We start from the raw sequence: 22369 nt of genomic DNA on the forward strand, positions 1-22369 counted from the left end.
ACATCCGACAGTCTATGCCTGCTTCCTTCCCTGACCCATATATATCAAACTCTAAAAGCCACAAGCAGCCTATACAGAAAAGTTTGCCTTTTAGGAGATGGAACAAAGAACATAACATTCCTGTCTGAGTGCAATAAAAACAGTTTGAACAAGGTTTCAAAAGGTCGCAGTCATTACAGCCTCCCAGAACTAGAGACACCCAGTTGCAATTCAAGCTACTCAGCTCATCTCTTTCAAGCCCAAAAGCTTGGCTAAGTTTGCAGGTCTTTTGGGGACACTAAGCAAAGCACCAGAGTGCCTCAGCTCCAGACACCGGCTGTCTCAGAAGCCAAAGCAAGCAAAGGAAAGCTCAAAGCACTGAGGCTTAGGAGAGCTGTGTGGGCAAAATCTGACTTCACCCATTGCTTTGCAGCTGTGTAGCAGGCCCAGAAAGCATCACACTTCATATTATTCCTTAGGGTGTTCTTATTTCCTTGCTTATTGCTTATGTATTGAAGCATCTGTACAGCTTTCCAAAAGAACCCACTACCTGCTGTTTCACTGTACAATGAATTAATGAAGGTTTGATATAAATAAATAGTCTAAAATTATTTTGGAGGAGAAAATGCACAAGAGGTTCTCCAGAAAAGCATACAATTCCTCCTTCCCCCATCCCCTTGGCCAGCTCTGCCTATACAAGAGGCTCATAAAATTTCAGAACCTGTTTCTAAATTTTAAGCACTGCACAGAAAACCATTCATGCATAAATCACTACTCAGTGATAAAATGTTACTAATGTGGGTGAAAGGACTTCTGCCTGGTAACAGAACACCTGAAAGTGCACAGTAGCTCCACTACCTTCCTATAGACTGAGGACATAGCTGAAGTGAGTTGAGAAAGGTCATGCAGGTTTACAGCAGAGAAGAAACACATCTTCTAGGCTTCTGTCCTGTTCAGGTTCTGCACCTGCAACCCTCCAACCCCCTGCTAATTTTGCAATCAATTCTGGAGCAAGGCATGAAGCAGGGATCTGCTGCTGGAACAGGCTGCCAGGAAGAAGCTGCTGGGGCTGGTACCACAGAATGGTACTCAGAATGGAAACAGCTCAGAGAGCAGAAGGAACTGGCAGCACTCTGCCATCCTTATCCATCTCCTGTGCAGCTTTCCCAATCAGGAACATTGGCACTGCTCACTCTCTTTTGCCTTTCCACCTGAATGAGCCTCACAGATTTGTTCCTGGTTTAAACTACCAAGTGATTACAACACTTTACCCTACTCCCTATAGGGCACAAGTTGCATAAAGCAGAGATTTGGATCACTGATCCTGGCACAGATTATAGTGTTCTTGTTCCAACCACCTATGCCAGGAATGGAATTTTCATGTCACAGAACCATGGGAGTCATTAAGGTTAGAAAAAACCTTTAAAATCATCAAGTCCAACTATCAACCCAGCACTATCACTACATTCACCTTTAAATCATGTCCTCAAATGCCATATTCACACATTTTCTGAACACTTCCAGGGATGGCGACTCCACCGCTTCCTTAAGTGGTCTGTTTCAATGATTTACAACAACTTTGGAAAAAAAAAAATTCCTAGTATCAAATCTAAACCTCCACTGGCATATCTTGAGGCCATATCCTTGCGTTCTGTTAAGATGAAGGAAATGGTCAGGCCTCTTCCTCTGGAAAAACATTTCACCATCAGACCTATTCCTCTACAGCTTCTGCACTCTGAAGTGCTTAAAGCCCTCAGCACTGACACTGAACTTGTTCCCCACTTCCCTCACCTCACACCAGGCTGAACCTGCTGACATCCACTCAAAGCACATGGTCCAACCTATGAATTCACCCCAAAGCAAAGCACATCCAGGCTGTGACATGACCATCACATTCCTTCCTCTTTAAAGTGCACTCATTTATGTTGCTCTGCTGAACAGCTGAAGGACATCTATTTCCACAGGCTTATCTTTGCCTCACCTCCTTGCTCATCTGTTCCCTCCTTCCTCAGGAGACTGGTGGCAGGTGCCCACCTGGAGCTGCAAAGCCCCACCATTACCAGTCAATTCCCATCAATTTTAACTCAAACACTCTCCAGATCAATGACATGAACAGCCACTTCAATGAAACATTAAAAGGTGAGCATCAAAACCCTCCTTTGATTCATGTAATACTCTGATAAGAAAAGCCAAATTTCTAGACACTCTCTAAAGCCAATTCTTGGGGCAGAAGCAGAAATAGAACAAAACCAACATTGTTCTCATGCAGTGGCATCATGCCAAACCTCTCTAGGCTTTTGGCATCAGAAAAAAATTGCCAGCTACCACCAGATTCAGCAGGAATCAAGCTGAAGCTCTCAGCTGTGCAGTCTATCAGCAGTTCAGCTTCTTCAACCACACTGAGGTTCTGATAACAGAATAGTTTTACTATCTCCAGTATGAGAGATTTTCTGAAAGGGATGCTTGCTTCAGTCAAGCAGCAGGTGCTAACAACACGTCAGGTTTGACTCCTAAACTTCATTAGCCTCTTTACAGAGTTTGTGGTTTGTTTTTCATGTTTCTCTTTGTGCACAGTGAAAGAGATCCTCTTTTATTTGTATGCAGTTTCAGCAACAGCTAAGTGTTAACACCTTTATCACTTCTTTTTTCTTAACAGGAAAACAAATAAACAAAAGGCCATGCACACACCTTGGATTTTCCCTCTTAAATGGTATAGAAATATTTTACTCATCTGCTCCCTGTTCCTTTCAGGTTTTACAACTCAGAACAAATTTTAGCCAACAGCATTTGTTTATGGCTTCCAGTACATTTATTTTCTTTCTCAAAGATTCAGAGAACCATCTTGACCCAATCCCATTAATACTGCTATTAAATTAGCAGCTCAGCTGGCTGGTGGGATCATATTTTGATCATAACAGGCACCCCTGTTCCAAGGAGATCCATAAAGCAAGTGTTGCAATACAATACCCTGGCAACAGGCACAGCAGCACAAGTTGCCTGAGCCAGCAACAGGACACGGATGAAAGGTCTTGGAAGGAGATTCACATCCCATTTGGCCACTCCCACTACAGGGACAACAACCTCAGGCAGAGCTGCAGCAGCCACCCCAGTAGCTGCCCAGAACCACAAATTAGTGGCCCAAAATAAAGCTGTGAGAAGGCAGTGCCTCTGTATTGGTTCAATTCCTCTGGCTGTCAACCAGCATGGAGCAAGTCCCACAGGTACAGAAAACCTAAGAGATTGGAATCAGGCCTCCCATCAGTGAGGCAACCCGATTTCACTGGCATTTCCATCAATCCCTCAAGGCTGTTTTCACTCTCTCATGAGAATCTGGGATATAGTTATGTAAAACAGATTCCTCACCCTTAATTAAAATAAAGTTCACATGCACACCCTGTTGAAGGCAGCATAAAAAAAAAATTACTTCTATGAGGAATAAGTCACTTATAATTAAAAAAAAAAAATCTCATTGTGCACACAAGGGAGTGTCAAACACTTGCCAGCCACCTGGATAATTGCTTCCTATGAAAAACTGTAGAGAGCCCTGGGGAAAGGAAGGGTCATGCAGAGATTCTTGCAAAGGCAAGAGCCTTGCAAAGTGCAGGTGGGATTTGCCCTGCACAGGTGAGGGCCTGACAGCCTGTCATCAAATTCTACTTATTCTGAGGCTACACTCACCAATTCCCTGCTGCACTAGTATGGTCTTCCTTAGAATCAAAGCCCATCGTGTTTAATCAAAAGTTGTCTGGCTGTAAAAGCTTGAGAGTTGATGGTTCATATTAACTTTACCTGCTGACTTTGTGATTTAAACCTGTATTCCTTCCCTTCTTCCCATGTGGAATAACTCTCAACTATTTTAGCTGCTTCTTGGAATGTAGCCCATTTCTTTGCCCTTTCTGCCAGGCCACTGTGCTCTGCAAGAGATGTGGAGACCAGAACTGCACATCACCCACAAGATATGGGTGCACTGAGCATTTTTACTAAAGTCAAATGGTGTCATTCATTTCCCAATGAGGATGGTGGCCTTTTTGGTTGTTGCTGTAGTGATGTTTCCCTCTCCATCTTAAGATATGAAATTGTCCCAAATTTTTTACTTCCTAATATCCATGTAGCTTCCAAACCATAAAAAAGCATTTCCTCCAAAGTTACAGGAGCTTAAGGTATTGACAGAAGTTTTCTGAAAATCCAGACATCTTGTAATCCACTTTAACCCTTCCTTATTGACATCCCACAGAACTTCAAGGGACAGGACAGCAGGATTTTAATTTTCAGAAGCCACACTGATTTCCCAACAGCTAACACTTCTCTACATATTCAGAGATCCTTTCCACTCCTGGTAGCATGACTCTTTGTTGTGTTGCTTCCAGGATCCCCTCTAGAGCCTTTTTTATAGCTGGGAATCACACTGGCAGCTCCCCAGTCCTCTGGCACAGCAGCTGTCTGTAGTGATAAATTATACAGCTTGGCCAGCAGTTCTGCAGTTTCACATTCAAGCTCCTCAGGACTCTTGAATGCCATCCAGCTCTGGTGACTTATTAACATTTATCCATTTGGTCTATTTTTTTCCTTTAGTAGCTATTTCAAATTAGTTTATAAAATGAAAGTGCACTTGACACAGGAACATCCCCAACACCTCCAGCAGTTAAGACTGGATATTCTCTGCTAATGCTTTACCATCTTCAAGTAGCCTGTTTAGACCTTTGACATCAAGCACTCCCCAAGATACCCAAATCTTATTGGATTATATCCTCACACATATAATATTTATGTGCTAGTGGATATAATAAGTGATGTCCTAACATCTCAGAAGAGCAGTCCCAAGACAGACTGTTTTGCTTACCTCGTGTCCTACCAGCCTCGTGTCCTACATCCAACCAGCCTGTGCCCTGGAGCAGCTGTCACCCTGCTTTTCCCTCCTGGTGAAAGTTTCAGATGCCACAGGAGATCAGTGAGATTAAACTGTGTCACCATGGCAGCCAGCTGTAAGGCAGGGTGGAGATCCAAGCACTTATAATTCAAGTTTGGGACAGGAGCTATCAAGGCCTGAAGTGGAGTTTCCTAAAGCTCCTCCTGTCTGGGAAGGCCAGCACCAATGCAAAGCAGCTTTTGTGTGGTGTGATGACATTTACAGATGCCAGCCAATCTGAGATTTAGTGGTTTACCCTGACAAAAGTACTACAGCAGGCACCTTCCTTGCTGCACACGAAGTGTTTCTATTCCTCACCAGCACATCCCTGTAACCCTCACAAGGCTCTGTGAAAATTCTCCTTTTGGATGAGGCTGCATGTGAAGCTACCTGCCTGCACAAGCACTTGCAGAGTAGAGACTCAGTTTCCTTCTTCCATACCCTCCATTCCTTGGCATTTATTCCCTTCTGAAACCCATAGCAGTCCCGCCCTCCTACTCATTTTATAAAAACTACACAAGAATACAGCTTTTATCTTCCTCTTGCGTCAATCCCTCCAGCCCCAAAGTCACTTCTGTTGCTTTCCTTCAACTTCCTTCTATTTATCTACTAGAAAGTAACAAAGATCAAAGGCACCATTACATCACAATAAAAAAATCCCCCCACCCTTCACACTGATTAGCAACATCAGACCAAATTTTCAGAAAGATATTTAAGAGTTTTTTAAAATACTTTACCAGCTTAGGTGCCAAATCCCAACAGTTTCCGAGGGAATCAAGCGCCCACGCGCTTTCTGGATTCCCACTAGATGCCTACCCACATCTTTCAGTACGTAACCACATGAAACACTACTTTTGTTCTCAAGGTTAGACTCTCAAGTGCTGCTAAGACAGTCCCTGAATGTTCCCACTGAAACACACAGGCTACTGAGAGAGTTAGGCCTCCTGGTTAGAGAGGGAATAAAGAAAATTTAAAAAAAAAAAAAAAAAAGGAAAGTAAAAAGAAGAGGGGAGGAAAAAAGATAAGAGAAAAAAAAAAAAAAAAAGAAGAAGAAAAAACCCTCCACAACTTTTGATTTTTGTTCTTTCATACCAGGCAGATCTTACCAAATACCTGCTGCACAGCTCCTGCCAGATGAAGGCTTTGTTTTCATCTTGGCTATGAATTCTGAGGGGCAGATGTTGCTGAAGTCTTTCTGTACATACTGCAGGGTATTCAGAGATAAAATGACATTATGCTATATCAGAAATGTGTTTTCCTACTCCTCCTGTGCCTGCTGCTTCTCTGTTTGCCCTTTACACCTATATGACAGAACTAAGCACACTATTTCTCTAGCACAGTTGTGTTTTATGCTCACTGTAGCCTTTACTGGCAGTGTTTAGGTGAAGGTAACAAGGAATCACCTCCATGAAAAATCTACCAAACATTTGTACAACTCCTACTACAGCACTTTGGCTATCAAGTGGAGGACTGCAAGGTAGAGGGGAACAGCAGAACAGTAGGATTATTTAATTTTGTGAGATTGGCTGCAGCATCAGCAACTTTCTGTCTCAGAGTAAAAATATAGTTCCAGCTGAAAACCAGAAGTTTGGGCCCAGCTTATTCTTTCAATTCTGAAAAACTTATCAAGAATACATAAAACAGTTGCACAACACAAGACATTATTATCCAGATAGGTGATGGGCAAATTCCAAAAGTGTCCTGCTAACAGAGCAAACCAACAACTAATTTGTTAGTTAGCCAATTCTGCTAACTAACAAATGAACCCACTAAGCAAAGCATGGAAGTCCCTACAGCATGGCAGGGATTGCAAGAATTATTCCTCCATATGGAACCAAAGCAGGATTCAGAGCAACAGAACAATGGGGTGAGGAGAAATACATGATCCAGTTGTGATGATTTTTTCAGGGTCTTTCCTACAAAGATGTTTATTGAAGACAGAGAACCAGCCAGAAGAGTCAAAATCAAAAGGCTGAGAAAGTTGAGGCTGTTCAGCCTGGAGAAGGCTCCAGGCACACCTTAAAGCCCCTTCCAGTGCCTAGAGGGGGTTACAAGAAGGTTGGAGAGGGACTTTTGACAAGGGCATGGAGTGACAAGACAAGGGTGGGAGGGTGGTCTTAAGCTGAAGGAGGGTAGGTTTAGGTTTGATATTAGGAAGAAATTCTTTACTATAAATGTAGTGAGGCACTGGCACAGGTTGCCCAGAGAAGCTGTGGATGCTCTATCCCTGGAACTGTTCAAGACCAGGCTGGATGGGGTTTTGAGTAACCTGCTCTAGTAGAAGGTTCTTTGCCTATGGCAGGTGGGTTGAAACTAGATGATCTTTAAGATCATTCCAACCCAAATGATTCTATGATTCTATAAAATCCATTCTGCACTAAAGACTTTCAGCTCTGCAGCATAAGCAGGTCCCACAGGAGCTGACTGGGCAGGTGCTAGAAGTTCAGAGAGCTTGGGTACATAGGGATATAGGAACAAAATAAGCAAAATAAAAAGCTGTATACAGCAGGTATCACAATAACAGAGTAAAGGCACTTACTTGAGTCAGTTCTGAGGAGCTGCTAAATCTCACCCTACGTCTTACAGACCTTACTTCCAGCTCTCAGAGCTGCAGGCAGCTCAGTGATCTTTAATACTACACCACAGCTACAGTCACTCACACTGCTTTGCAAAGTTTCCTGCCAGGTCAGCTCACAGCCAAGTGCTGAAAGGGAAAATCACCCTTGCCTTTGGATGGCTGTGTGCCACGATGAGCTCAGCTGTGTCAAGCTTCATCCTCCAATCTCAGCTCCTAAGAAACTCAAGTGAAGAGCCCACTCCCAGCAGGTGGAGAGAGATCCCTCCTGTCTTTTCATCATGCACTCAGCCTCCAAGAAAATGCAAGTTCAGAATTATACTTTTAATGTTAATTTTGAGTTGACCACATCAAAAGGAAAACAGCTGCCAACGGCCACATCCTTGCTTTGTAGTTTGGGGGAGGAGGGCAGTGTGAGCTGGTGTTGAGAAAAAAAGCAAAACACAAACTTCTCATATGCTAGTTGAGAAGGATCTTAAGTCAACCACACTCTCCTCCAAAATTTGTAGTTAATTCATTAGGAATTTAGAGCTCTCACAGAGGGAGTTTTTATGCTGAAACTAGCATAGGTTGTGCTTTATAGAGAACCCTTTCTCTGCTCACCCTATTCATATCCCAGCAAAAAAAAAAAAAAACAACAACACTCACAAGAGCACCAACACAGAAGGGAGGCACACAAATTCATGAGAAAGGCACATGAATTCATGAGAAAGGAGATTCAGAGCACAGGGATCAGGCATGCTCATCATCTTGGATTTCAGATTATTTACCTACAGCTAGAGGAAGTGCAGATGGAACAGGATCTCAAGCCTTCAGAAACAAACACAGCTACACCACACACTGGATGAGATCACCTTGCTGAAGTCACTGCTCCTCCATACTGAGCCAAAATAACAGGGTGGGATTCAAAAAGCAACATCATCAGAAACACAAAGCATCCACTGTAATACTAAATTTAAAGCAGGTATGATGTAAAAAGCAGAAAAGCCACTTGCTGCTTGGGTGAGATTCTTTTCATCTTCATGACCATTACATCCTCAACTGCACTTTTACACATTTAATACTGCCATATGTCATCATGTGATGAAATGTTTTTGAAACAAACAAAAAAAGCCCACACAAACACTGTTGGTGGCATTTGGACTAGGTCCCAGGATGAATAAGTATTGGATCAGAAGACAGGAAGGACTCCTGCAGGACGTACCTAGTGTTAGAAAGAATTGGCTCTTAAAAAACACAAAGGTCACCTAGAATAAAATTGATTATGTGAATTAAACAAAAAAAAAAAAAAATCCTGATCATCATCTAATGAACTGCAAGAGATAAAGGAAATCAAGCTGAGAGCATTTTGACATTAGCATTTTTCTAAAGTAGCAATTTTAAAAAAAGCCTTTACCTGCATGAAAAGACATTTTTGGTTGGACAAAGTAAATGACTAAATTCTTACAATTTTTTACAGCTCATTGCTGCTGAGTGTTTTTCTTCTGCAAGTCAAGGACTTGTTTCAGAGACACACTAAACAAATGAAAAGCAGGCATTCTGAAGTCCACAAGGTAGTATGATTTCTGATCTGCCCTTGCAGCCTTCTCCTGCCCTGACACCCCCAAATCCCCTCTTCACTGAGTAAATTGGAAACAAGCTTGGGAGGGGGGACTGTTGGTATGAGCTGGCAGGACACTGTTCCAGCAAGCATAACTTTGATGTGAAAGCCAGAAGCCCTGCTATGACAGTGCAGTGAGTCACTTGATGACAAGTCACTGAGGCATTTAGAGAAGGATTTTGAATTCTAGCAAGTGACACTGTTTTGCCTCCTCTAACGGAAGGATGTGCCTTTATTGAAGCTGGAATCCAAACAGCGCCTGTGACCGTCTGCCTCCATCTAAAGACAGCCTACACAGAGGAATACACTGTTGCCTATTTTCTGTCTTGCAGGAGAGCCCTGAAGGAATCTTGAGTTGTTTGCTTTCTCTTCTTGAATCATGTCCTGCTTTTGTCATTTCCAGCCCTACCCTTACCCCCTCAGCCTTTCTAATGAAATCTAAAGATTTAAGTGTTTCCACATATCTCATCACCAAAACTACCTGCTTGATAGAGGAAGATAATGGGTTTCTTCCCCTATTCAGTCTTCATCCTCCTACCAAGCCCAAAAGAAGATGTTTCTTACTGGGGTGGAGGACAAAACATTTTACCTCCCTGCTGCTCATCTGTGCTTGCCCAGTATCTTCAGGATCACAGAAGTATGAGGAATCTGTTTCTCATCAGTCTTAGGAGTGGCCAGGGAAAGCAAGATAGGCAGGACATGAACAAGGTATCTGTAGAAAGGCAAAAGGAAAACCAACAAACCAAACTAACAAACAATGCTTTAAGAGATATTATCAAGGAATGGAAGCAGAGAAAAGAAACCAAACAGGAAGAATACCAAAGCTAGTTCCCCCATACACACTGCAAGTTCAATATTGTTGTCAGAACTTCTAGAAATGGCAAGAGACACAAGTCTGACACTGGAGGTTACAGCTCCAGATAAAATGTCAGTTTAATTTTATTCATACTCTTTTAAATCTGGTTTAGGAACATATGCAAAGGAATTAAAGCAGGTCTGGAAAAGTACTTCCAGTCTCACTTTTTCAGAGTCTTTTGGCAGTGGCCTGGCAGTGGATGACACTCCTGCTGATTTCTGTGAATATGGTGCAGCCTTTTTTCTCATTCTCTCTATTACCAAGGGAGTCAAAATTACATGGAAGAATTTATAGCACACACAAATGTAAGAGACTGCAATTTCTCCCAGACACCTTATTACCAAGACTTATAGGCTGATGCAACAAAAAGAAATTTGATGAGCCAGAAATTAAAATGCAGATTTTTATATTAGATCAAGATAACTGTGAGACAATACTTGTTGCTGGTGCTGCAGTTTTCTCTCCTTCCTTCCCTCACAACTTCTCTGGCTGTGTGTAAGGCTACCCAGTGAAGATTTCAGTGATTTTGGAGAATTAAGTTATAATGCTAGTACCTCACTGTTAAGAGGTAGTAGATACCATCACTTCCTCACCCAAAATTAGGAACTGGAGGCTCAAACCAAAGCCTCTGTGTGCTTGAATCTATTTATTTAAGTCTTCCAGGCACATTTGGATCAAATTCTGTCATTTCTCTCTACAGATAGGAGGACAGGAGTGGGAGAAGTCTCTTTTATATGACACATATTTTTGCATAGCTTTTACATCTCCAGAATCTTGGAGTTGAACAGAAAGTATCAAGCACCTTAACACACACCCACAACAGCATACATTTTACCAAAGAACCTTACCAATGACTTTGATTATCAGAAAGGGGGTGGTTTTGAAGGACTATGTGGTGGCATCATCATTTCTTTTCTGGGTCTCTCCTTTGAGTTCAGCTCCCAAAAGCTTTTTTGTTATTACCTGTGATGTGCTGTGATCTTGAGACCAGAGAAGCAACAGTGAAAGTGAACACACGTTATTCCAAAGTGGGACTGAAGATAAGCACAATGGCAGAGTAAAATAGGAATGGGAACTTAAGATTTTGTGGTTAAACAGGAAAATTAGCTCTCCTGTGGCAAAAAAATTCAATCTAACATCTGGAGAAAAAAGAAGTAACAATGACCACATTCATGAGAAGTGCCATCCACTTAGCAATCATTACAGGATCTTAGTTCTACGACTTTATCTTCCTCCAGCCTCTCTTTTGCATAGAAACTGAGTATTCCTAGAGCAATTTCTCATTTCAGCAAGAACTGCCCTGAGTCAGATGGCTCAAACCCTCTCAAGCAAAGCCTTTATTAAAGATACTGTAAAAACAAACAAACAAACAAACAAACAAACAAAAAACAACACCAAACAAGCACAAAACTTCATAAAGCATAGAAATTCACACTGGAAATCCAGTTCTAAGCCATTTAATGTTCCATAAGGCAAACAGATTTGTAGCTGTAAAAATTGCATTTATGTGCTAGGGAGGCAGTATACATATTTCTGAAGAATTGGGGAAAAATTGACTCTTTTCCCTTTTAGGAACAACATGCCCTTTCACATACTTGCTCCTTGAGTGCCTGAGCTTGAATCAAAGGGTTTTTCCCTCTGTGTGCTGTGTTTTGAGACAGATTTGACTGATTTGCTAATGCTGGCTAGTATGTGAATATTTGCCATTTAGTTTTTGACCCTACCTAAAACAACACTAGTCAATTATATGCTAATTTAGATCACTCTCAATAAAAGAAACTTTCATTACTACGCCTACATCTTCCAATCTATTAAAAACAATGTTCTACCAAAAACAAATAAAACACTGACATACTTGTGCTCTATTAAAAGTTAACACATTCTGTGGTTTGCAGCAGAAAATTACATTAAAATTTGTCTTGTGTGAGGTATTTCTGAAAGGATAAGGACATATAAATTGTTCAGTTTCCAGAAGAACTGCAAAATGTAATGGGTCTTCCATAATTGAGTGTCTTATTCATTTTAATGAGCTAATCAATATTGCATTTTGAATCCTGATGTGTCCCTTTGCTGCTAATCCCACTTTGCACTCCCTGGTCTTTGCAGCTGTTACCTGACAAATCTACCTTCTCTTGTGAAGGGACACTGGAGTTCAGGCTCAGGTGACCAGTTTAATAAGCAAGAAAAGCAGAGGATACATTATGAGCCTGGTCTCATTTTTTCCCTCCTCTACCTTGACACATGCCAGCATTAGAGAGCTCCATAACAGCCCCAAATACCTCACACAGGAAAGCACAAGGCCTTGAGCTGAATGAATCTAACAGCTTCAGTAGCATGCAGAGAATTGGGAAAAAGGGGTTGGAATATCCTTCCCCTCTGCTGCTGAAGGAAATCAGCTTTTGCTATACCACTGAACTCTGAAAATACACGAATTCCACACTCAGCTGTGACTTCTAACCTCTCAAAGCATGATTGAAATAAGACATTCTTGAAATACCTACTAAAGGCAAATCATAGAATCATCCTGGCACAATGCTTTCAAGCTGAACTTGTTGGCAAAACTACATAATGTTTACTGACAGATAACTGGAGAAATTAAATACAAGTTTTACAAAAGGAATCACTTCTCTACTCTTTCCACAGAAGAGACTGGGTTAAGAGGCCAAGCCACTCTTATTCTAGGATCAGCAGAGAATGTGCATTTGGGAATATGTAGGTACAAATAAAAATCTATCTAATTTCTTTATGCTAAATAAGTGACAAGGTATTTTGCATTACACCAAATGCAAAAGCCAAAAAAAAAAAAAAAAAAAAGAAAGCCCCACAAGCCGCTGGTTTAAATAAAAATATTTCTCACTCCAGCTCTTACTTAATGAATAGAACATCAGCCCTGAGAAATGGATTTTGCCTTGTAAGGGAAACACAATCTAAAATACTTGTGTGTCATTAAGAAAGGTGATAGTTCACAGCCCCACTGATGCTTAGAGAAAGTAACTCAAAGCACTGCTGTGACCCTAGCAAGCCAGGTTTTCAAAACATGTCCTAACCTTTGTATTTGAGTTTCTTTCTCTATGCTGCCACCTGGAAAGTCATCAAATGCCATCAGCAGTAAACTATGGACAGACACTGTAACTACCCACAGCAGGTTCACAAGGGCAGGAAACAAAGCCTTAAGGTAAACTTGGAAGACAGACACAATTTGAATAGCAACTATTTTCCTCCCCCATTTCCCTTTTAGATTACAGGTGGACAGACTTCATAGAAAAAGAAGGGAAAAAGGCATGACACAGGTCTTTGTGCCCCACCTGCCTGCAGCACATACTCCCCACTTGACTGCCTCACAGTCCCACAGCTAAAGACCCACCGAGATCCAGGAACTGTCTGCAGCTAGACCTCATATGGTTCAAGGCAGTCACAATATATCTTGTGCACTGTCTCTCACACAGTAGTTGGGATCACAAAGGGCTACTTTGGTAGAAATTATTTCTTTCCAGGAAGTACATTTGGTTACTACTTCTGCAGTCTTCTGATTCAGCCCCGTTTTCACAAACTAGGACTTTTTTTTTTCTACACCAGTCACCCTTTTCCCTTCTTTAAACCTAAGATGATATAAGGTTGCCTGATTGAGCACCACTTCTGACTTTTGACAGGAAGTAAGAAACAGAATGGCCTGAAGGCAGTTATATCAGCTTAAGAGTAAAACAAACTAGCTATATGGCAGGTCTAAAGAGAACAGACTGCAAGAAGGAAAGAAACTGTGGAGAGGAGTTACTGTTTAACCTGCGTCTCAGACTACACACAGGAGATTGACAGTGTGTGAGTGGAAGCCGGAACACTTGGATTGCCAGCCTGAAAAAGTGTATTAGTACACAAACCAGAACTCAATACTTGGACTTTCTTCAAATTCCCCTGGAAATCCACTTCTCAGATGGCTTCTTTTGTTGTTGTTGTTGTTGTTTTCTTTTCCCCATCCCAACAAAAAGATGCTAAAATGAAGAGAAAGGGTGAAAGCCACGCTACAACAGTGTTTTTGCTGATGGATTTGTTAGCAATGCTGCCTGCATCCCCCCAGTGAGAGGAGCAAGTAAAACTTCTCTCAGCTGCTCCAATATACAAAACAATAAAGGGGAGACAGAGGAGACCAGGGGACTGCAGAATAATCAGCATCTTTAGAGTGCAACTCTCTGACCTATTTTAAAAATACCTACAGGAGAATGACACAAGAAACATCCTGAAAGGATATCTTTGCAAACCATACTGGGAGACTGGGGAGGCATGTTCATCTCAGAGCAACCATGTTTTGAGCTTGGAGCATCCCTGTTTTCATCAAATGGATCCTGAAGGGCCCTGAAATTGTGACATGCACCCCAGTGTCATGTGCCAAAAAGAAGACAGACTATGGAAGGACCCAAAGACATCCTCAGCTCTGAGGATGTGCCTGAGGTTGGATAGGACAAAAGTCAGCTCCCTCTCCTGCACAAAGCCAGGAGCAGTCACCACCACTGCAGCACTGAGCATTACTCCTGAAAGCCACAAATCCACATCTGCATATGGTGTGCCCAGCTGCACCCAAGTGCAGGAATTTCAAACCTGAACTTTAGTTTGTGTAAAAAACCTGATTGGTACAAGCAGCATCAGGTACTTTTAACCTATTCATTCTCAAAGAGCATCATGTGCCTTAACCTCAGATGGGAAAAACTGACCACTGACTTCTGGGCTACATCAGTGAGCACTGGCTGACAGTCCCAGTTCTGCTGCCACCAAGGGGAATGGACTCAGCCATTCCCATCTCTGGGAATGGGAGTGCAAAGCAGCTCCTCCCATGTGAGAGCTGTGAAAGTGCATAAGAACAGTCACACACTGTACAATTTTCTCCATAAGAGCAAGCCCTCAGAACATGCTGACATTGTCCCCAATTCCTATACAAGCCAGGACATCAGGCTGAGAAAATTAGTTCAGTTCATAGCCAAGTATAGAAAAAACACTCTTTGACACAATACAGTTCTGGCACACAGTATTATTTTCACTTCCCTACAGGTAAAAAGCCAACAGTAGGCATTCTTGTACCTGTCAGAGGGCTAATGGCTGACCATGCTTCTAAGAAATGTCTGATTTCTAGTTGTCTGGTTTCCGTTGTGTCTTGCACATCCTCACCAAGACTGGTCAGTTCCTTTACAAAGTCTATTTGCTTCTGTTATCTGCTGCTGACAGGATGAACTGTAAAACCAGAACACTTTGAGGGTGGAGCTCTGCAAAATTTCTGTATTTTTCAACTGAGAAAAGTTTATTTCAGCTCTAGGTTGTTCTGTACTCTCTTAAGCATATAAGGAAATTGGACCATAGCAACAAGCTTTTGAAATTACAAAACTTCCCACACCAAGGAAGTGAGACAGGTGCATAAAAGGGAAAAAGAAGGAAAGAAGACATACTGCAGATGACATTTATAAAAAGACAAAACACTTGTCAGCAAACTGGTGAAATTCATGATTGGAATCGAAACTGAGAGAAAAGGTCTCCCTTCAGAGACCTGGAAAAGGATAATAAAAGAGTTCTTTGACTTCTCAAGCAAAGAGAGCTAGTATCAATTTTCAATCCACTGCAAGCAAGGCAGTCAAAAACACTATAAACAAGCAGTATATTTTCACTTGTGGCAGTTATATTGGACTTGTCACATATTTCTTCCAATATTCCCATGATGCACAGAAAACCATGAATTAAAAGCATCACTTTTCCCTATTCTTTTTTTTTCTGAGCAACATCCAGAGCACACAGTATTTGTCAAAAACCAGTAAAAGCATTCTTGCTGTCATGCTACAAGAGCATTTTCCTCTTCAAATTTATTTTTGGCTTTCATTTCCAAATCAAAGAATGATTATATCACCCCATTTAAAGATGCAGGTCCTTCCCCATAGGACTCAAAAAAGGCTAAAAAAATCACCAACTGCTTTATTGTCCAGTCTTAAGACTCCAATTTTGTTATACAGTACAGCTGAGAACAAATTCTATTCTGTAGCACAAGACAGGCAATCCAGAGTTAAACAGAATAAGTATTTAGACATTTTCAAATTCCCACCATACCTTCTGCTCTCTGTGCAGAGATGAGCTTCGCTTCTCTGACTTACCCACAAAAAAATGCACAGGGAAAAGCAATCTCCAAGCACCCAGTGGATACAAGCAAACCGTTCCACAAGGAGGAGTTTTTCCAGCCTTACCCTATAAAGCTGAGAGCAAGATCAGCACACCCACACTTGGGAGATAGTGGAGCAGCAACAGGAAGATGCTCCCTGCTTGGCCAGGTAACGTGTGCAGCACCGGGAAACTCCAGGAATGGAGAAGGGGGAGGCGGTTCAGTGAAAGGCATCCATAAGGCAGCGGGCAAAGAGTAATTGCGAGCAAGGAAAACAAGCATTCTTCCGTCTGTGCCCGACACAGCCATTTCACCCAGCTACAATACCTGCTTTCACTTTGAAAAGGAAAAGCTTGGCTAACTGAACAGCTTTTATGGCTGCTCTTACACACATACAGATATCTCACACATAATTACCACCTAAAGTACACGCCTTACAGCCAGTCCCAAGCAGGAGCTAGGTTTTGACACCTATTTATAAATCTTGCTCCTGAAGAAAAAACTCCTGGAGGCAATGTCGGAATAAGAATCAAGTAATGCTCAGCAGGAGCAGATGCACCGTGACACACATACGGATGGAGCCAGCTATTCCCAACAAGCATGAATTTTAAGCCCCCCGAATAACAAAAGCAGCAAGACCAGGGATTGCCGGCATGGGAGAGCTGTGGGTTGGGGCATTTCGCTGCACAGCATCAGACAGAGACGCTACTGCCCCTGAAGTCTCGTCCTGCTGGTGCTGCCTTCTCCTTCGAGCTCCCAGGTGAATTCAAGAGTGGCCAGAGGTGCCACCCATCTCCGATGTCCCTTCCCTGCTACCCCCACTCCCAGGCAGAAGCCCCTGCTTTGAAGGAGGCTTGATTGGAGACCACCTGACGTTCTCTCCAATCTGAATTATGCCGCGATCCCAAAGTTCAGCTTTGCTTTTAAGTACTTTAGTAGCAAAAAAAGCCACGGTTTCGTACACACACGCGGGCGGAGGGGTTAACACACGAGCTCCTACCTCTCCATCCCTCCTTCACTAGCCACACAAAGCCCGAGGCTTCATCACCCCATCGCTCAGCATGGGTCCAGCTCCTCAATTCTTTGTGTTCGCCCAAAGCGCCCGCCCTCCAGCCGAAGCCAGGCGAGAACTGTGGGCTGAGCCCCGATTCCAGCCCAACCTCAGCGCCGGATCCCAGGCGTGCGGCCCCGAAGGGCTCCCCGCTCCCAAAGCCCCCGGGGGCTGAGACCAACTCCCTTTGTTAAATGAATGAGCCGGGGAGGCAGGAGCGGGGAGACAGGAGGAGGAAGTCAGGAGAGAGAAGGCAGGCTCAGTACCCTCTCTAAAAGAAAATTTCAAAAGAAGCGAGGAAGAGAAGGGCTGAAGAAGAACGCACCCGTCCGCTCAAGCCCTGCGCAAACTTCCCGGCTGCAAAAGAAGCGAGGAAATCCCCTTCCCCGGCGCGGCAGGACTCACCTTCCGCCCGCCGCAAGGTGCTGCCCGGCTCTCCCCGCCCGGCCCCGCAGCCCACACCGCCCCTATCGTCGGCCGGCGCCGCCCCCCGCTCCTGCCCGCCTTGCCGCGGCCATTGGCCAAGGTGGGCAGCCGGGCCGGCGGGGCGGGGAGCGGGGCGGGAGGGGTAAGGATACGGGGTAAGGGTTGGGGGGTAAGGGGTAGGTCCTTCCCGCTGCGCTCGGCGGCGGCCGGGGCGCGGCATCGCAGCGCAGTGGCCCGCGGTGCAAAGTTTTTTTGGGAGGGGTGGTACCTTCCCGGCGCGCAGGTCGGGCCCCCGGAGCGGGGAGCGGCTCGGCGCTGCCTCGGGCTGCGCTGCGGCCGCAGGCGGCTCCCGGAGCCCCGCAGCTCCGCAGGGCAGAGGGCGGGAGCGGCGCTGGCCTGCCCGGGACGCAGGAGGCTCCGGCGATCACGCCATCGGCCGAGCTGGAGTGGATCGGCAGTCGCACCCTTGGCGAGCGGCGCTGCGGCGGCTTTATTCCTGCTGCTCGTGTCGCGCTGCGCTATCGCCGAGCCGGCTCCATTGTGCCGAGCGCTGTGTGCGTGCAGATCCAAAAAAGGCAAGAATAAAATGGGCTCTGCCCTGCTGCTGTGTTGCACAAGCACAGGCGTCTATACCTTATATTGCCGGGATCCGGGTGTTCCCTCTCCCCGTGATCCAAAGCTTGCTGGAAACTTGTCACCCTAGTTAACAGGAGTTTTCGGCTCAGCGCTTGTGCTGTGCCTGGAGAGAAAAAGAGGAGGGGTTTGCACTGGAGCGCACGGCTCTCGAGGAGAGAGCACGGGCGTGCTGAGGTGCTCTTGGGACGTGCTCTCTGGAGGTACGAAGGTGAAATGTTGAAGTGCAGCACAAAAGGGAGACAAGCTTTACAGAGAGACAGCATGCCCCGACACACGACAGATCAAGACAGCGCTGCCACAGTCTCGCCCTTCCCCCTTGTACCAACATTTATCAGTTCCCGTGATAAATTTGTTCGGGAGCTAAACCAGCAGAAAATTAACATCGCAAAAGTAAACAAATGGAGGAAGCGAGAATTCGAGTCTGGGACTGATAGGGAAAGTGGCAATGCCACAGAGCTGATTTCAGTCAGCTGAACCTGCTGTGGAATTGCACACTTCGAAGCACTTCCCTCTGTCGGATACATTTAACATTGGATTCAAATCCACGCACGCAGGCAGATTGCATGAGCTCCCTCAAGCACCGTCTGGCCGTAGTCTGGTTGTAGCATAGAGGTTTTTGTGTAGTTCAGAGTAATATGTATCAGTCACATCACTTCAAAGAGGGGATCAGACTGTGTCAAGAATCCCAGAGATACATGGGAGCTTACAGTATTATTTCTGGGGGGAGGAACTGACGTAAAAACCATGCAGCTCAGCTTAAATGCTGGATCCTTAAAGGGGGCTCCATCAAAGCTGGAGTTAAAACCCAAGAGTTACCCTTTGACCCTGAACTGAGAGCTGAAGAGTGAATTCCTTTTGTACCATGCTTGAAATCCCAAAGCCTTTTCAGAAATGTGGCTTCACCCTGACAATTTTAAAAAATCAATTTTGAAGCCAGGCAAGAGAACAGCCCAAAATACTCCATAAACATGCCTGTTTGACAAGATGTTTTACCAAATACGTTCATTCAACCAAGGAGAGTGTATAACTCGGGTAATTGCAGTGGTTGACCCAAGGCCTGGTCCATCCACAGCTGGTGTACTGCACTCTACTGAGCCCTGCTGAGGTCCAGCTGCAGTGCTGTGACCAGTGCTGACTCCTCAGTCCAAGAGAGACATGGAGCTCCTGCAGTGGGTTGTGTAACTACAGTGTTTGCCCAAAGAGCTACACATATGATGAGGGGACAGGAGCATCTCTCTCATGAGGAAAGGCTGAGGGAGCTGGGCATGTTCAGCCTTGAGAAAAGACAACTTTTTTGAGAGGGGACAATCAATACACAGGTTAACTCAGTTCAGAAATTCTTTCAATTAAACCTTTGTATATTTGCTGCCAAGGGATCTCACCAAAATTTTAAGAACCCTTACATTTTGCTATTTTCCTACTCTGTAGTAATGTGCAATTCTAATGAGATACCCAGGAATTACAATACTTAAGAGTTTTCTGAATTTACCCAAAGTTCAAGGCTCCTTTGTCTGAAACTATTGCTGGATGTTTTAGAGGGAGCTCCTAAATGAAAGGAGGAAGATGCCCATGAACAGAATAAGAATAGGATAGAAAGCTACCACTGCAAACCAGAATTTGGTACTTGAGAAAGGAATGAGGGAAATGTAAATAATTTTATTTGCATTTCTAGGCACTCAGAGCTAAGTGTTCAGGGGTTTTGAGGGAAAGGGTCCATCTTAGCTTGTGCCCAGGTTAAAGTCAGATGGCCCTTTTCCAACATGGAGGGAAAAGGGGATTTCTTACACCTCAGAGGGGTCTCCTGTGTTCTGTGGGAAGAAGCCTGGCACCAGATCCTAGCCTCAAAGACCAACTCTGCTGAATTATCAATTTTACAGTGATCACATAAGAACTGCATTTTCCTCCCCTTCAGACACACAGCAGAACAAGCAGTACAGCTGCCGTAGGGCACAGCCTGATGATTTCTTCTTTGTCAGCAGCACCAGTATCAATAGTTCTTACTCTGCTGTGCCTCTCTGTTCCTCAGCTACTCCTTGCACTGTGCCAACACAGCTCTTTGTGCAGCTATGTAATGGAAGGGATCAAAGAACTGGTCCACCTAAAAGTTTTTCTAGGTGTTTTTAGCCAGATAAGATCCCCAAATACCTTGTCTGACATGATGCAGGAGAAACACAAGAGCATGTGAAATCACAGGAGCTGAAGCTTAGCTGAGGGACTGTAACTTGTTAGGATGTGCCCACTCAGTCACCTGCATTAACCTGTTCAATCATTTAATCTGCTCAAGCAAACAGAAACAAATTGGACTCAGCCTACATGGAAGAAACCAGAGTTCATGAATGATTTGAAAACTAATTACAGGTCTCTAGGTCTTAGTAGCAGGGAAAGGAAAAAGACAAAAAGGAAAATGGAGTCCTATAGTTATACAACACACAATTACAAAGTTCCTCAGCCAAATACCTGACTATGAAGATTCAGAAACAGCAAGCACCAGCAAGCAAAACTGAAGGTGATGGTGGGTCAGCACACAACTCCTTGGAGGTTTCTCACACAGTAAATCAGAACTCAGTCCAGTAGAGTAATGTTATTATAGTGGTGTGAAGTGAAGAAGAAGACAGGCTATGATTTATCACTGTCCTACATATCATATAAGTTTTTACAGCTTTGGAAAATGTATGTAAAACACTTTCAAATCACAACTATTTCCTTTTCCTTTTGTCCAGATAATACAGTACACTAAAGCAGTGAGGAATGTGTTTCTGGGTACAAATCTATGATGCATAAATGTTTTTGCTAAACAAACACACAAAAGCATGCCAGCAACAATCTTTCATTTCCTCAGTAAGTTTTAGTGCCAGAAAAGCAAAGTAAAAATAAATATAAAAAAAAAAAAAGGCCAGAACACCTGACTAGGACAGAGCAGCATCTGGTTCCTATCTTACATATCCTGATGTTAGATGATATGTAATACCTATCACAGCAGAAGTTAAAATCATTTCCAAAATGTATACAGATAGCACTTTACCTCTGATGCATATTCAACATGGACATGCACCTCCTACCATCCTGGAAAAAGGTTTGCTCTGGTTTCTCTGCCCAGAATGAGTTCCAATACAGGAATAAGAGCCAGGGTCACCATCTTAGCAAAGTTGTCTCTGAGTTACAGTGTTTTTGATCTTAGCACTGAAGCTAAAAATCCAGCTTATGCAAAAACATTTCTCAGTGTTTGATGATATGCAGTTGTTTCGCTCCTGATAAATGGTTAAGGCATCATTCTGTACACATTCCCACTTGCCACTGAGTCCTCCATTTATATACTGAGAAGCTCACAGTAAAGGGTCAGGATCTGTCTGGTACAGTTATAACAGTAGTTACAACTTGGTGCATTTTTATTTTTTTTTTATTTATGCTTAAATCCCAAATAATTCTGCCTCTTCTTATGGGTTACTTACTTGTTAGTTAAGTTACCCTGTAAATTGGTTGAAAACTCAGAGGAACCTTCATGCCATTCCAATTTTAAATAATCTCTTCCCGCTTCATTGAAGTCCTGGAATCCTGCAAAACCTCTGGTGATGAATACACTTTTACATTCCAGATCTCCTTTAGCCAGGAAATTGCACAGAGACAGCTAAGAGCACTCTGTGCTTTGGTGAGCAGTCAGCAAGTCGGGGAATACTAGGGAAGCCACAATGACTGTTTGATTCTGGAAGCCTTGTATATCTCTGGAAGTCATAAAATACAGATGGGCAATGGCTTAAAAGTGAGGTCAGTCTTTGATTCATCAGCTAACAGCTGAGTTTTGAGGCATGCTGCTAATTCAAGCTTAAAAGCAAGGGGAAGTTCTACCCTGTGCTGTTTCTTTGGAGCTGTACAGAATCCCAGCTTTGGCTTATGTTTTGTATGTTCTCTCAGTGATCTAAATAGTTTGGTTTTTGGAAAAATATTACTAGGCACTGGTAATCTTAGGTAAAAATCATATTTAAATGCTGTAAGCTCTTTTTTGTGTGTGGAGGTATAAACTTCATACACATTGGTTCAGTCACTGGAGCTATAAGAATTCATACCACAGGCTGACCATTTGTATGTAAATCCTACATTGTGCAAGAATCTGTGGAGATGAGTACCATAACAGAAGAGCTTGTTTTCAGATATTAAAAACAGTCCTGATGTACTCCAAAACCAGGAATCTGGTTCAGAATTTAATCTTTCAATTTCC

At 43.4% G+C, this 22369-nt stretch overlaps 1 protein-coding gene across 10 annotated transcripts in view; it reads right to left on the minus strand.

Moving 5' to 3' along the window:
• The window catches only part of PAK1 (p21 (RAC1) activated kinase 1), a 100830-nt gene that overhangs the window by 56671 nt on the left and 21790 nt on the right, over window positions 1–22369 (minus strand). The window contains exon 1 of one of the 10 annotated variants that reach the window (XM_079310578.1): window positions 18154–18212. The exons of 2 other annotated variants lie outside the window; for them this stretch is intronic. The gene's annotated coding sequence lies outside the window, so the exon portion shown is untranslated. Of the gene's footprint in view, window positions 1–7424; window positions 7677–17419; window positions 17647–17788; window positions 18022–18153; window positions 18213–22369 lie in introns of those variants that run through there. 7 more of the 10 variants (XM_079310581.1, XM_079310577.1, XM_079310579.1 and 4 more) reach the window with 7 other exon arrangements.

The sequence above is a fragment of the Erithacus rubecula genome, assembly GCF_903797595.1.
Source record: "Erithacus rubecula genome assembly, chromosome: 1".
Taxonomy (NCBI): Eukaryota; Metazoa; Chordata; class Aves; order Passeriformes; family Muscicapidae; genus Erithacus; species Erithacus rubecula.